This window comes from Lichenostomus cassidix, chromosome 1Aa (assembly GCF_008360975.1).
Source record: "Lichenostomus cassidix isolate B80296 chromosome 1Aa, HeHo_3.0, whole genome shotgun sequence".
Taxonomy (NCBI): domain Eukaryota; kingdom Metazoa; phylum Chordata; class Aves; order Passeriformes; family Meliphagidae; genus Lichenostomus; species Lichenostomus cassidix.
This window is the reverse complement of record NC_139480.1, coordinates 18,419,046-18,434,463: the sequence shown is the minus strand read 5'-3', so window position 1 is coordinate 18,434,463 and position 15,418 is coordinate 18,419,046. Positions and strand designations below refer to the sequence as shown.

Sequence of the window (15,418 nt, the reverse complement as noted above, 5' to 3'; positions counted from 1 at the left end):
AAAAACTCATTATCTTAATCTAATTCTGCTTTTTTTTTTACTGTCTCTTATTTTTCTCACAAATAACTTCTCATCATTGGTCATAATATCACCTCTTACTTTTTCCTGAGGTTTATGACACAGATTGGAGTAATAAAAAATAATTTTCCTATTTTAGTATTAATGCTACTTTTCAATTGCCTTGTTAACAAAAGTCTATGAGCAATATTTGGTGGAGTTCTTCCAGCATGCAGATTTATGAATATCTGGACACACAAAAATATATCCATATGCAAATCTCAATCACTGTTTTAAATTTCTTCGGGTTGTCTTGCTGTTGTTTTTTGCAGTTTTTTTGCAGTGTGTTTGTTTACTTGTCTTTCTTTTTTTTAATCCAAGAAACAATGCACCACAGTGGACATATAGTTTCCTGTTCTCTCATATTTCTTAGACTGTACTATGAAGGCAACTGGCTAACTTTTCTGTCATAAATGAATGATTAAATAAGAGTAGACATTAAAAACTAAGTAAAAAAAAAAATCCCTATGATAGCTCTGGAGCCAAAGCTGGCACATCTTTATTCAGGCACCTTTGTTAAGCACTGCATCTATACCAATGTGCTGTAGCTTGCCAATCTGAGGAAAAGCAGTGATAGTGCTGAACAACAGCAAGGGCCTGTTTTCTTATTCACCTCTTTTCCCCATGTTCCTTTAATAACTAAACTGTTCAGAGATCACAGGCCACTGCAAAACAAGCACACATTAACAGAAAGGGACATAACCTATGTCCATATAATTCTAATTCAAACAATTTAATACCCATCCCTGGGACTCCAATTGTGATGTGCAGTCAGTAAATGAAGAGCATCATGATTGGCTCAGACTCATGTCAAAGCATTTGTATTTGGTCCTGCTGTCCTGTCTATTGTAGCAATCATGTGCTTCTCTGGCCTCACTTCCTATGCACGTGAAATATAGATAATTTAGAGGGACACTTCATAGAGAAACACTGTGGCTCTCAGTAAATACAGCTAGTGTCAGCAGACAACTTCTGCATTTCCTCTGGTAAGACATTAGGGTTGGAATGAGTCAATTGAGAATACATCTGCAGTGGTCACCTCAGAACATTTTATGATAGAGAACAACTTCTGTGTACTGCAATATAAGGATATCAGTTATATAGAGATAGCAGAATAGTTTATGCTAGTGAAATATAAAATTGCACTTCAAAGAGAACATAAATTCATATATGACAAATAAATGACTGCACCAGAAGTGTAGTGGATTTTTTTCTATGAACTAAGGAGTTACAGACTGTAGAAGTGTAAAAGAAGGATTCTGGGTAATGATTCTGGTATTGATAAGGCCATATCTTAAGCCTTAACTGCAATACCTACATTTGACTTCACTATGGAAATGGCCATTTTTAAAATTGAACTTAACTTTTTGGTCCTAAGGGTATCTTTTAAAGTGTAAAGTGTTTTGTTAAATTAACTATAAAATTTTATTCTGACAATGTGGTATTCATTCAGAAGTTTCAAGAAACTCCGACATGATGTTATGGACTTAATGTATGAAGCATCAGTTAATGTCGTCTCAGTGTCAAAAGGACAGAAGAAAAAAGATACTTTATAATTAATTTTTTTTAAATTTCCTTTTAGAAGAACATACAGAACTGCAGACTTTGATCTCCATAACATGACAATTAATCAGACAAGAAAAATATTTTTCATGCTCAGGTAAAGTATATATTAGGGAAGAGTGAGTGGGCCTTTTCAGAAAGAAAAGTGATTGCTATTATTCAAGAAGTTTATTTATTTTTTAATTCATTGTAAAAAAGACATACAACAGGTGTCCTTTTTAGGTACAATGGGGTATTCTGCTTAGGCTTTAGTTGCTGCTCCCAGGCTTTTCACAGATCCTGTCTCATGACTGCTAGCCTTATACGGCTGTCTGGGGTCCCCCTGCCTGTCTAGGGCATCTCTAATGGCCTTGGCCGCATTTATATGGGTGCATCCAACCTTTACTGCACAGGAGAATTTCAAGTAAAATGAAACAGACCTTCAATATAAGGTGAGGAAGGCAGGGTAGCACAATCCATTCCCTTCAAAACATTCTTTTGACTTATTGACACAATACACCACCCATATAATTTTTAAACTGAGCAATCTGGTGCAATTTAAGAGACATTTTTGAGGATTGATTAGTGTCATTGTACCTGCCTGTATCTCCAGAATTCTTATGGTGACACAAAGTAAAGCAAGGATGATTTAGAAGAAAAGGAGCATGAAACATTAGTCACAAATCCTGTGGATGTTATTTGGTCCACCTGAAGGCTAAGAAAGGAAGTGTATGAACATTATTTTTGCAGATAAAGGGACTGCTAATCAGACAGTTCATTGCAAATCATCCTCTTTTGATTCTAGCTTTAAAAATTGGGACATTAAAAATACCATTTACACCATATTTTAGAAACAAAATTGAAACCACATATTCATATGACAAAAAAGAGGAGGATATTTATGGACTCATAGCCCTTTAAATATGAACAATATGTCACATCTCAGAAGTGTAAGACACACCACTGAATCATTTCACAACAGCAGTTCTCCAATGAGCTTTCAGACAGATATCTGCATCTTAACATCACTCTATTTCCTTGATGTAAATTGGTGAAACCAAATAGCTGCTTTTAAATAACATTGAATTCCACTGCTTTTTCTCAGGGAAACATTTAGGAGTTACTGATTGGTTATTCTAGAATCAGTCTGGTTTTGAGCATATATACATGCCCATGTGTTAGTGACAACCATTAACTACACTTTTCCTTTTTACTTGGTCAAAAATGGGAAAATTAAACCCAAGGGAGACCAAGGACTTTATTCTCCAGTTGTATATGGCATATAGTAATTTTCAACTCTGCAAGGTTAGAGTGGTTTCTAATATTGTTTTAAATTAATTTTGCATTGTATTGCTTTTGTTTATATGAATACAAAAGAGAGACAGCCCTCCATATCCTTGTGTTTTTCCTCTCCCTTCTGCTGTTCTATTTTCATTTTCCTTTTTTTTTTTTAGTAATGTTAAAAGGAGCTTGTGAAATTCTCAATTTTTTCTTACCGTAGCAATGGTAAGAAATTCTGGTGGAATGGAAGCAACCCCATATGCAAAATAATGGAACAATTTGGGGGCTAATTTCTTCAGGTATGGACTGTCTGACCCCGGGAGCCTGACAGATATTGCTGCAGCATTATTAGCAGTCACTCAGGCCTCCAGGTGGAATTAAGGAGGCAGCGATGGCCACGCATTTCAATCTGTGCAGTTAACCTACTTAGATTAGAATCTATTATTTATGGTGATTATCAGCCACTGCAGCTCTTGTAAATGGCAGTAGGTCAGTGCTTTGATAATAATTAAGGTATTCATTATAGGATAAAAACAGAGGTCAGCTTCACTTCTGTCTTTTGAAACAGAATTGAACATAAGGAATTACAAGACTGAAGAAATTATTGCCAGAAAGAACTAACATAATTTTTTTTCATCTTCTTTATTCTGAGGCTGTGTTTTCACAGCCTTCTATATTCATGGTAGCAGTAAAACTAAAAGGTCCCTAATGCCTTCTTTAAGGAGTTCATTAGAAAGCCGTTAGTGAAGTTTTGTATATTTTTATTACTACTGCACTCTGGAATGAGACACACAATACCTACAAGGAGTCTGAAAAAAGGGTAGAAACCATGCATGCAAAGCATATAAACTTTGTACAGTTTTCTGTCTTTTTTATTGCATTGCATGATAAAACCTCTTGTTGTTTGAGCATATACACTACTTTATTCTTTAATAAAGCAACTTAAATGTCATAGATGTCTTACGAAGCTTATGTTTATAAAATTTATTAGACAGTGATATGTTAAATGACTCCTAGGGGATTTGGATATTGCTGAATGTTGGAAAAACCACAGGTAGCACCAGCAGATTTCCTGATATTTACCTGCTGAACTAAATCAGCCTGAAGATATACCATATTTAGCGAAAAAAAAAAAAAAGGAAATGTTTGTTTTTTGCTTTTTACTGCATAAAATGTCTGTTTTGAGTCACAAGTTTTCTTGATGTTGTGAAAAAACTATCAGGTTTTAATGGACTTAATTTTAGCCAGTGGCACTGTCCATTTATCATAAGATCTAGACATCAAAAGATACTCCAGCATATACATCAGAGAAGTATCAAAACCTACCTTTACAGTAAAAGCACATACCACTAATATATATATTAATGGCATGAAAGAATAAGAAAAGTTAGACCAACTTGTATCATGTACTTATGTTTCATTCTTTCTTTATTTTCTTATATAAGAATTGTACTGGTTTGAAACCCGAGCATTTTATTTTGGACAAAATTGTGAGTATGAGAGTCACAGCTCAGTTTATCCCATATGCAAAAGATTATTTAGCTCTCCCCACCTAGCACCAACATCCCTCCTAAATTCTAGTGGTATGGAATTGTGGAAAATACATGCTAGCTACTTGTTTTTCTTCACAAACCTAGAGCAATGGACTGAACACTGAGTAGAGAAGAATGAAGAATGGACAAAATCTCCACAGGATTGCCTTGCACATAATTCTGGGAAGATGAATCTGGTACTGGTCAACTTCCTCTGCCAGAATTAAATGATTGAAATTTTGAAAAACTGTTTCTCTCATGGGATGTAAGATGGTCTCATCCATCTGTGTTTTGTAACAACGTCCTTTAAAGACTGGAAGTAGGCTTTTTGTTACTATCTTGATATAACACATATCAAGACACATATGACACATATTCCATGTAAAGGTATAAAATTACTGATTGTATAACCACTTATTTTTAAAAAAGTGATTCAGGAAATATCTTCAAAATGAAACCAAATATACCTTACTTTTATTTGTTTTCCAGAATTTCAAAAATTATTTTGGATAAAATTCTCGCCTTAACTCCACTGTAAAACTTAAAAAATATGAAAGCTCAACATGTAGCAGATGGCTTTAGGACTGTGCTACAATTTAAAGGAAGGGAAAAGGAAAAGAGATAACCTCATAGATTTCTTAATTTGAAAATGTAGATACAAAATATAGAGGAAAGTAAAAATATCATCCTCAAAATGTTTGAATAAGCATTAAAATCTTTTTGTACAGGTCAGAGTTTCCAACATGTTTGAAATAATTATTAAGTTGATGTTGTGGTTGTGCTTTCCAGTAAATGCTATGTGACTTCCAAATACATTCTTTTACAGATTCTGACTTGTCATTAGCAGAAAATGCTGATTCACTGTGCATGAAGCATCAGACTTTGAAAGTGACTAAAATAAATAGGTTGGCATGATAAAGGAGGATGGACAAGCATTAATGTTATCCTTAAGTTTAAATGCTGTTTCCAGGAAACTGTGGGTAGTCTTAAGTCATCTTTCACTTTAAATAGAGTTGCTATCATTATTTTTCCAAAGAAATAATATTAGAGAAAGGCAAACTCAAAACCAAACCAACACTAGCATTCCCAGTTAATATCATCCTGGCTAAGTTTTCTTATGCTTTCTCTTTTCAGAACTTAAAAATATTCTTATTTGAATCATTAATCAGACAACATTTGATTTCAATCTTCCACTTATTCATAGTTAGTTAAAAAATTGGTTATTTGATACTGAAATGTATTCTATAAAGCGTCTAACACCTTATAAGTAATAAATGGAAGTGGTGGGAATGGTCTACTGTATTTCTTTCCCAAAACATTGTATTTTATTGCATTACATTCTTTCCATTTTACTTTCCTAAGTTCTCTCTTTGTCAGTCTAGAGAGTCACAACTCTCTCAGCTTCTCCATGTAGCTCAAATCCTGCAGCCCCTTAGTCATCTTCATGGCCCTTCTGAACTCATTCCAGTCTGTCCGTGTCCCTCTTGTATGTGAGTCCATCCCTGGACAGTGCCTCAGATATACCTCACAAACACTGAGTCATGGAGAAGAATCACCTGTCTCCCTCTGACATGATGGCAATGCTCTGCCTAACAGAGCTCAAGGAGGTTGGGGGTCTCTTTTGCTTTTACATTTCACCCATTGAATCTCTTTCCCTAATGTCCTCAGTGTTTCACCCAGGCACCCTCACATTCAATTGCATCTCTTTCCTGTATCCCCTTTTTCCTCTGTTGTCTTTCTATTTCAGCACTCGGCCTGCTTTTTTATTTCTATGGAGCCCCCAGTGCAAGGAAAAATGGACAAACTGTATTTTTCTGTCGACTTTGGCTCAAGCATTATATTTAGTAACCACACAGTGTTACCTCATCAGTCTTTTCCCCCTGCTCTGCCTGGTCTGGACCCTGGAAATATGCCCACATGGAGCTGTATAAGACAATCCAATGCAATGCCTGCAGAAGAGGAGCTCTATGCCAAGCACAGGCTGCCTCACAACCAAGTTTAAGGGCATTGGAGTCATTACACTTTTACATTTCTGCCAAAATGAATCAGTCAATTAGTCACATTTTGTTTAGAGTGAAATTCAAGTAAATCTTCACTGAAGTCACCAGAATAATGTTGTGTTGCAATTACCAGTGTGTGATGTTCATGACTGTTATGAAACAAGTGTTATGAAAGCTAAAAATTATGATTTTTTAAAATAGTACATGTAGAGATTTATTTAGTTTTGTTATTTTTTGTTTTCTCCACCACTCATAAACCTTCATTTTCATGTTTTCTTAAATTTACCTCTGAAGAGTAAACCTAGACTATTTTTATTTTGAAATTACAGACTCCACTGTATTCAAGTAGCTGCACTGTCCAGTCTTTCAAAAGGACTCTGACTATCATGAGGTTTGGCAATTGTGCCACAAGAATTTCTTCCTATGAATACTCTGACAGGCTGAAAGCAAAGCATAAAACCAGTACTTATTAAATCTCTAGTAGCCCATATTTCTTTTTTATATTGTTTAACTGAACATATATTTTACTGTCCTTAACTTTGACCATGTTACTATAAGAGTAGAATGCTGGCATGCATTTTTATGTCAACCCTGAAGTGGGCCCAGCATTAAATAAAAGGAATCGAAATCTATTTTTGTTAACCATCCAGGCTAGCAGCAGTGAAACACTTTAGAAATGTGCAGAAATGCCTGTTGCTTCATTTGATCCTCCTTATGACAGGAACTCCATATGAAAATATGAATCTTTAGTGGATATGCCTAATTTTTTAAAAGGAGTGATTTATTGGTGTCCCAACGGCATCACTATTCCACAGTTATTTGCCACCTAAGCGTCATCTGCTTTGCTGAGAGGTAGATGTCCAAACTTTTTTTTTAATATGGTTCTGCATTTTCTCCCACTATGTTTGTTCCTTCACTGGTGAAGTAAAAACCTTCAACATTTTTACAATTTTTAATATAGCTCATATTGAAATGTTTGTAGCACTGTCTTGTAACTAATAACAGTGACACTAAAGGTTTCAAGGTATTTAACCCGAGATGCCTGGGAAAGCTTATGAAGATTTAATGGTGTAAAATCACTATTCTGTTTGTTTTTTAACCAATACAGACTCTGATCATGTTATCCTTGTTCCTAAGATTTTCATTGAGCACTGAAAAAGGGAAAAAGGTGAATAAAGCAACAGTCTTACACAAACAAAATAGAAGGAGAAAGATCTTTTGTCACTTAGCAAATTGAACACCAAAGTGTGGTCACTGGGTCAAAGTCAGCTCTTGAGAAAAATCAATACCATTTACTTCCCAGGGTTTTCTCTTCTTTATCAGGCCCTAGTCTCCAATGGCAGCCAAAATCCAAGTCTGTGCTGGCTCTTCACTATGAGGAATACCCAGATACAAAAGAAAATGTTGACATTTCTTCTGTTTAACCTGACAAATCATCACTCAAACTGTGTAGTCAAATAATGAAAATCAGAGAATGACAAGTGAAAGCTCTAGACACCGCATGATCTCACCTATACAATTAAGAAGGAAAACAGTCTCCTGTCCCTATTTCTTTTTTCACTCTAAAGCAAGTTTTCTAAGAAATTATCCTGTAGAAATTTTATTTAGACTTTGGTGTTTGTAAAGACTTATATTGTCTTTTCACATCTTGCCAATCAAGAACTACTGGGAAAAACCTAAATCAGCAATTCAGGAAAACATAAAGTTCAAGATGAAATAAAAAATATTCAATGTCCTCATTTGAAGGAGTTTTGAGGAGTCTATATACCCACAGATCCTCCTTGTAATAACTTATAGCTAATGCATGCAAAATTTTCAAAATTATTCTAAAGATACCTTGAGCTAGACAATGGGAATGGCTACTTTGCTATGCAAAAAGATAAAGGAAATATCTTCTGGGTAGGTTGCTTGAATACTGAGGCTATGCACACATAATAAAAAGGATTCTAATATATATTTTTTCCCTAAACCTACCCTGCACTGAGGAGGAAACAGAAAAGAGAAGGGGAGAAGATCCACAGAACAACAATCCGACCTCTAATGCAATAGAACTCAGCTCTGAAATGGTACATTAGCACTGATAATTTGAAGAGGTTTGAAGTACCTGGAGCATATGACAAGACATGACATGAGCCAGATTCTCTCTCCTGACCAATGCTGTCTGATTTACCATTTGGTCTGTGACAATAGTTGCAATAACATACTCACAACAGAATGTGTTTCTGACTAAATCAGGTTCCACATTCTCTCTTTCCCAAAGTTATGCTACTTAGCAACCATATTAGATTTCCATTATTATTTTAGTTTAAGAATCTAAAGTACCAGAAAAATATAAAGCATAACTGACTCAAAGGAAAGGACATGTCACTCTACTTGGTTTTTAATTTTCAAGGTCTCCAGCCTAATCAGAGGCTGCTGTGATGTCACAGAAAAGCCTATATTGCCCATTGGAGGCAGCTTGTGCACTTCCATAAAAATAGGCCTTCAATATCCTACATGCTCTAGTGGGTAGAGAAAATGCAATAATATGTACAATATGCTTATAAAAAATATATCTCTTGGAAAATCTAAAAAAGAGAGTAGTTTTCAAAGCTTACTAATTGATTATGTAGGATCTTCACAGACATTATAAAAATGTAAAACTAGAAAAGAAATCTGTGGACTTATGCTTGGAGTTGCCTCTGCTTTTATTTTTGTCTTATTTCCTTGGTGACATAATAAAAGAACTTGGTTCTATTTCTTTCTGTTATATTTACAACTGCCGTTATTCCTAGAGTGGAAAGCAGCAATGCTGGAGATGCAGTGCTTGTGATCAAAAGCTGTGTTTAAATTTATTCCCTGTACTGTTAACTATGCAGATCACTTTTATCTGGGAAACTGAAGAGGCTGAACGAGGAAGGGGTTATGTAGACACGTTCCAGGCAGTGTCGCTAAAAGAGTCACTTCTTCTTGGACTCCTCCACAGGAAGGAATAAGCCTCAGAGCTGCCTGTGAAAAAGCAAAAGCAAACCCTTCAGTCTTTAGAATTTAATTTTTCTAAGAAAGAACAATAGAAAAGGAAAAAAAAAGAAAATTAAAAAAAAAAGAAAATAAAAAGGAATTTCAAAATAATGTCTAAATAACTCCAATATAAAATACAGCTGATGTGAGTTGCAAAGAAGACCTCACAAACTCGTGATTATAATTTGGGGAGGAAAGTGAGAAAAGCATGACATTAATGTCTATTTTTTTTAGTTATTCAATTTACAATATTGAATACTGACATAAAAGGCCAATATGTACATGAGAAAAGTATCATGCAGTGAGAATGCATGAAGGAGAAGCAAGCATACCTCTCCTTTATAAAAGGCATAAAGAAAGTAATATATTTTTGGACAAAAAGATGATATTTAACAGTAGGAACCTGGTTAAATTGGTGCAGGTTTTCCACGCACACAGACAAGTTACAGGAGGGGAGTCCTCTCTGGATTGTAAAACACTATGCTGATGAAAGAATAAACCCTTGAATTTGAACATCCCTTACTGATATTCTAACGATATCATTATAGGTATATGTTGAGTAAAAATCAGCTACAGCAACAACTGAAATGAAACTTAATCAAACAATTTTGTCCAACAGTAAAATGAAAAATCAGAAGGTCAAGAATAGATGCTAAGATGTTTAGCTGGCACATGAAAGAATAGATTTATCTCTCACTGAGCATCTGCAACTGCTTGTATCTTTATACAATTGTTATTTTGATCATATAAGCAGTTCTTGTTCTCAGAGACTCTGCTGTAAGGTTGTCTCTTCAGCTGCTAAGATGAAAATGTCACTTTCAAAATGTGGCAGATCTTACTTATGCCTGTGTAAAAGCAGTTAAAATTGGATTTTCTTATAGAAAAAAAAATTGCTTCAGGACTTGGTTAAATTTTCACCAATCCATAAATATATTTATGGTATGTCGTCTTAGGTTAAAAGACAAGACTCATTTTCTCATCAGTGGGAGTCTTTAGAGTAAGAGATTAATTTAATTAATTTTAAATATCTTTGGTGTAGACAGATGTGAGGAATTATTCACCTTATTTCTATTTGATAGTGAGAGAAAATTACACAAATACAGTCACAAAACTATTTCTTTCCAATCTCTATAAAGAGAGCTGAGGACAGCTTTTTCAGCTGTAGAAAACCTGTTGCCATTTAAAGTCTCATATTGTATTTTTGTTAATAATTCTTGTGACTATCAGAAATAATTGAAAAACTAATTAAAATAGTAATTTTGATGTTCTCATAATATGTGCTCTTATTGTGATATACCCCCTTATTCAATTAATTAAGTTTTAACTTCTTTTGCTCTAGAGATTTTTTTAAATAATCATACCCAGGTTTCATCCACAGCCTTCTATAGTATGATTTATATGTGTTAATGTTGTCTCAGTATAATGCAATAGGAAGAAGGATGTAATGTGTTGTATTTCTGTTCTGTAGCAAGACTGTACTACAACAGATTAGATGTGGTGGGAACTGAGACATCCAATAGAAGAACTTTATGGTTTATGGTATGTGGGAAGAACTACTTGCCAAACAAGGAGAAACCTGAAGGAAGGATCTATAGGAAGGGAACTGGAAGAGTAATAATTACAGAAATTATATTCCAGAAAGCAGAGGACTGAGTGACAAGAGCAAGGTCAAAGGTGGTAAATGATATTTGTGAAGAGACTTGGAGACAGACCAGAAGAATTGGATGTGAATTGCACACGCATCAACAGGCAGAAGGTTATTTGAGTATCATAAGTGTTCTATGACAAAAGAATCAATTTACACTCAGAAAATTATGTGTCTTAATTCATATGTAGTTTTAGGTTGCTTTTTTGTGAGGTCACATAAAGTGTTATTGTCAGACAGATGGTTTTATATTTCCATGAAAGACGTTATTTCAGGAGTACTGGCAGGGTTGCATGTTGTTCCTCATTAAAAGAGACATTTCACCGTAATGAGAAACATGCTTTTCTTATAAGGCCTCCGTGGGAAGTTATAACAAGCATTAGCTAATGTTCAATAGAACCAGGGATTGTAAAAGGAAATACCTATGACAGACATGTATCTTGTAGGTCAGCAAACATGGAGTTGCTGTTGCTTGTAACAGGTCACAGACTGTGTGCTAAGCTAAGGGAACAAGCATTGAGTCCTGTCAGGCTTTGTCAGGACTTCTTTTGGCCTGTCTAGAATTTTTTGCAGCTTCTAACAGCATTATCTAGCACCCAGAGAACTGTTATATGTGCTGTTTGGCTTTTCCTTTGCTTTGCACAATGGTGCGGTCTAACACTTTTTGTTATATATATATATATATATATATATATATATATATATATGTATATTTCTAACTAATGGATACTATCAATATCAAGTGACCTTTCTGTACAGAATGAACTGGCTTTGACCCCAGAATAAAATGCATCTGTGGGTGGTTTGAGAAGGGAGAGCAGGCACAGGGTGATGTCAAAGGCGCTGAAGCACAGGCACAGATTGATACTGGAGTTCCGCAGTTGTAAACAATTCACCCGTGGTCAATTCCAGGTCATCAAAAACATGAATCCATGCACCAGGTATACCTACCTTTAGAGATAACAAAGAGAATAAAGTACAAATATAAAATGCATTTAAACATCTTCTAAAGTCAAGTCATATGCAAAACTAATTTCAGACAAAAAAAGAAGAGCAAGGTGTAGAGCAAGTCAATTGACAGAAGAAAGTGACTCCAAGCAGATTCTAAAGAGAAAGCAACCACCAACATCAGCACCATATCCCTCCAAGCAAAGATACAGACAACTGAACCTGTGGTTTCTCCCCTGAATTAAGCCCTTGGCCTTACAAGAGTGAGCATAACATCTGAGACACACGTAGAGACTGGAAAGTGTGTACATGCATCATTTTAATGATATACAATTTGAACCATTTTATTTATTATCATTATAGCTGGTCTAATAACTTTTTTTTTTTGTTACACTGCTAATACTTTAGTTAGGCTAGCAGTAAAAGACTGGCTTTGTGCATAAATGGTGCTCTTCTTTTGGCCGTGGCATTTTTAAGAACAACAAATTGATGGGAACACAATCAATCCTTTCTGTAAACTGGGTACAACAAATTGGTTGCAGATATTAATCATAATCCTTGCCAGTAGTTCAACTTTGTAAAACTGTAAATGTCATACAGCTCACAGTTATTCATTTGATAAAAAATCTAATTTTTTCTGATTTTATGTAAACCTCAAATTTTGATTGATTTTATATCCATGAATCATTTACTTAATCATTATTTTAAAACATTGGATCTGTCCAGGAAAACCTTAATAAAGACAGATATTTTCTATTTAATTTATTTTAACCAATAAAACTCAAAATATTTCTATAATAGTTAGAAAGCTTACATTTCAATGACACTTACCAAGGAAAAGTGTTACACTAGGTGGACAAATTGGTTTAATGGCAAGAGATGAACAAGGCTTTTTGCACTTTCTGTGCTTCCCTATTACACTATCCATTTGCAAAATATGTATAATGGAGTATGATACAGAGGTTTATAAAATAAGAAGTGTCAGAGAAAAGGTAGATAGGAAGTAATAATTTGTTATGTCTTACAATACAGAATCTTGGGACTCTTCTCATATTTCAGGTCTTAGTGTGTAATTAAATTGTGCTACTCATTTGAACATAACTTTGAATAAAAAATAAATTTGAAATAGCTTAATTATGCATAATTTATTTGTGATTCTAATTATTGTACACAATGATTAGTAATATTTCTTACTGAAAAGGACCATTGACAGAATAATCTCAGAAATTATTAACTTATTAATTCATTTTTATTAGACGGGTCTGAGATTTGTATTACTTTGGTTTTAAGGTTAATATTTTTTCTGTTTCTGTGAAAAGTATTAAGTATTTAATACAGTTTTGCTGCTTGTGTGTCATCTAGTTTTTAAACCTGCTTACTGATTATAAATTCTGACAGATTGGAAGAGGTCTGAAAGATTTTGAGTTCTTAAAAATTTGATAAAGTTAAGTAACTCTGTTAGTACCTCCAAAGAAGAAGGTGCTTTGAACATTCACTCTTTATTAGACACTTGAGAATTTACAAGGCAGCAAGAGGTACTCAATTTTTTAAATGCTGGAAAAGCTTTGATCAGAGTTCCTGATTTATTTACCAGAGAGCCCAACCAACCAGATATAAAGTCAGATTTTATCAGTTCCACTGTTTCCAGAAGGGCTGTTTCTTAATTCAGCTGATTCTCTCAAACTCGTTTCATCTTTTTACCATTTCCTGCTCTCCAGTCTTTCAGGATACTGATTCAAGTTTTCATGGCAATTTTTGGTGAGTTTTTTGCCTCTCATTTAAAAACTTCAGCATTTGAAGCCTTGTAGAGCTCGCTTTTCAGTCATTGAAGAAGAAAGAAAATGGATAATTATCAAGATCAATATTTTCTTCTCCCTTTCTGTAAAGAAAAGCAAAACAACATATTGCAGCAGCAAACTACCTAGTTTTGCTGGGCAGTATATTGGTTCTTACTACTCCAATTATTTTATAATCCTGTTGGGGATTTTCAGTCATCATTTTGCAAAGTGATTTTCTTTATTCTGTTTTTAGTTAAATGGTTTTACCAGTGTAGGGCAATCATAACTCATACCAACCCACAAGACCATGTTCATTCAAATTTTTCATATACCAGCTTATATTGGATTATTTTTTGAACAGTAGTCTAAGAGTATCTTTTCATACTTATATGCTGTATTTTTGTTTATTTTTGGGGAAAAAAAGTTTCTTCCCTGATTAGGCAGTGGAACATCTGATGAGGCCAAATATTGTTGTTTACACCTTGAGCAGTCAGTTCCTCTAATGTGATGGGAAAGTCTCAGAACAATCTATGTGACTTCCAGGGCTGTGAGTCCCTAGAGCTTAAGCATCTTCCTCCAACTTGGGATGGAAATCTTTCAATTTAATTAGTTATCCTATGGCTATTTCTCTATAAACTCTCCTCTGCTAAATCCCTCCTGACATCTGCAAACAAAAACTCACTGCCTTGGAATGAACCAAAACCGATTCCCTGTGACTGATCTCACCAATAAGCTTGTTGTTAACAAAGGCCTTTAGATCTGACAGCGGGTCTGTGCCATGGGGCCTGAGGGTAAGTGCTGTTCCCAGGTCAGGGTCCTCTGCAGTGTGCAGATGCTTCAACTAGCACTGTCTGTTTAATTAATTTCAGTCTGCTTCACCTATTTAAGCTTTTCACTTGCCTGCTGTTTTCCCTATCAATAAATATAAGCAACAGATTATAAAAAGAGAAATTCTGTATAAAGCAGGATGAATCATTTATGCTAACATGATTAATCTCTTTCCATCATTAAACTTGAAGTTTTGCATGCAGCACACCAAATAGATTATTTAAGTACATTGTATTCCTGATATAGTTGAGGTGTTCATATATAACCTATGAATATATTTATAAAGATATAGTAAGGTATATCACTCTTTATTCATGCAGCCATGCAAACATAAAATATATTAGGATATACCCACCCATGTACACACAGGTCTTATGACTATATAGTTGAAATTTTTCCTAAACTCATTTAAGGATGTTACAAAATTCAGCTTGTCAGAATTTGTTAAAATTTGTTTGTGTTAGAAATATTTCCTGTTCCAGGCAGATGTGGAACTCTGTTTTTTTGGTTTTTTTAATGCTACATAAGCAAGTAAGCCTATTCATGTTAGCATTGTTACATTGGTGGAGCTATACTGACCTAACTGTGCCAGCAAAGCATTTCTGTGAAAATCCCAACCTTATACAAAGGATGTTTTTCTAGAATACTTGAGCTACCATTTCCAAATCCATACTAGTGTTAGGACTTTAGTTCTTCATCATTAATAGTCCTGTCTATGTAGCAGTCCTATAAACAAAGCTATGGTTTTATAAGTTGGGATGAACAGGAATATAGCAACCTGTCACCATGGGAAATGAAGGTCTTCAA

At 34.6% G+C, this 15,418-nt stretch overlaps 1 long non-coding RNA gene across 2 annotated transcripts; it reads left to right on the top strand.

The window, feature by feature from the left end:
* The first annotated feature begins 885 nt into the window (after positions 1-885).
* On the top strand, positions 886-9,391 carry LOC146443258 (uncharacterized). 2 transcript variants are annotated; one of them, XR_014856000.1, is made up of 6 exons: positions 886-1,043; positions 1,640-1,717; positions 4,326-4,370; positions 4,518-4,609; positions 5,239-5,300; positions 9,271-9,391. It is a non-coding gene; the product is annotated as an uncharacterized LOC146443258 (long non-coding RNA). The 2 variants fall into 2 exon arrangements; XR_014855999.1 differs by lacking the exon at positions 9,271-9,391 and having other exon boundaries at positions 5,239-6,603.
* Positions 9,392-15,418: the final 6,027 nt, after the last annotated feature.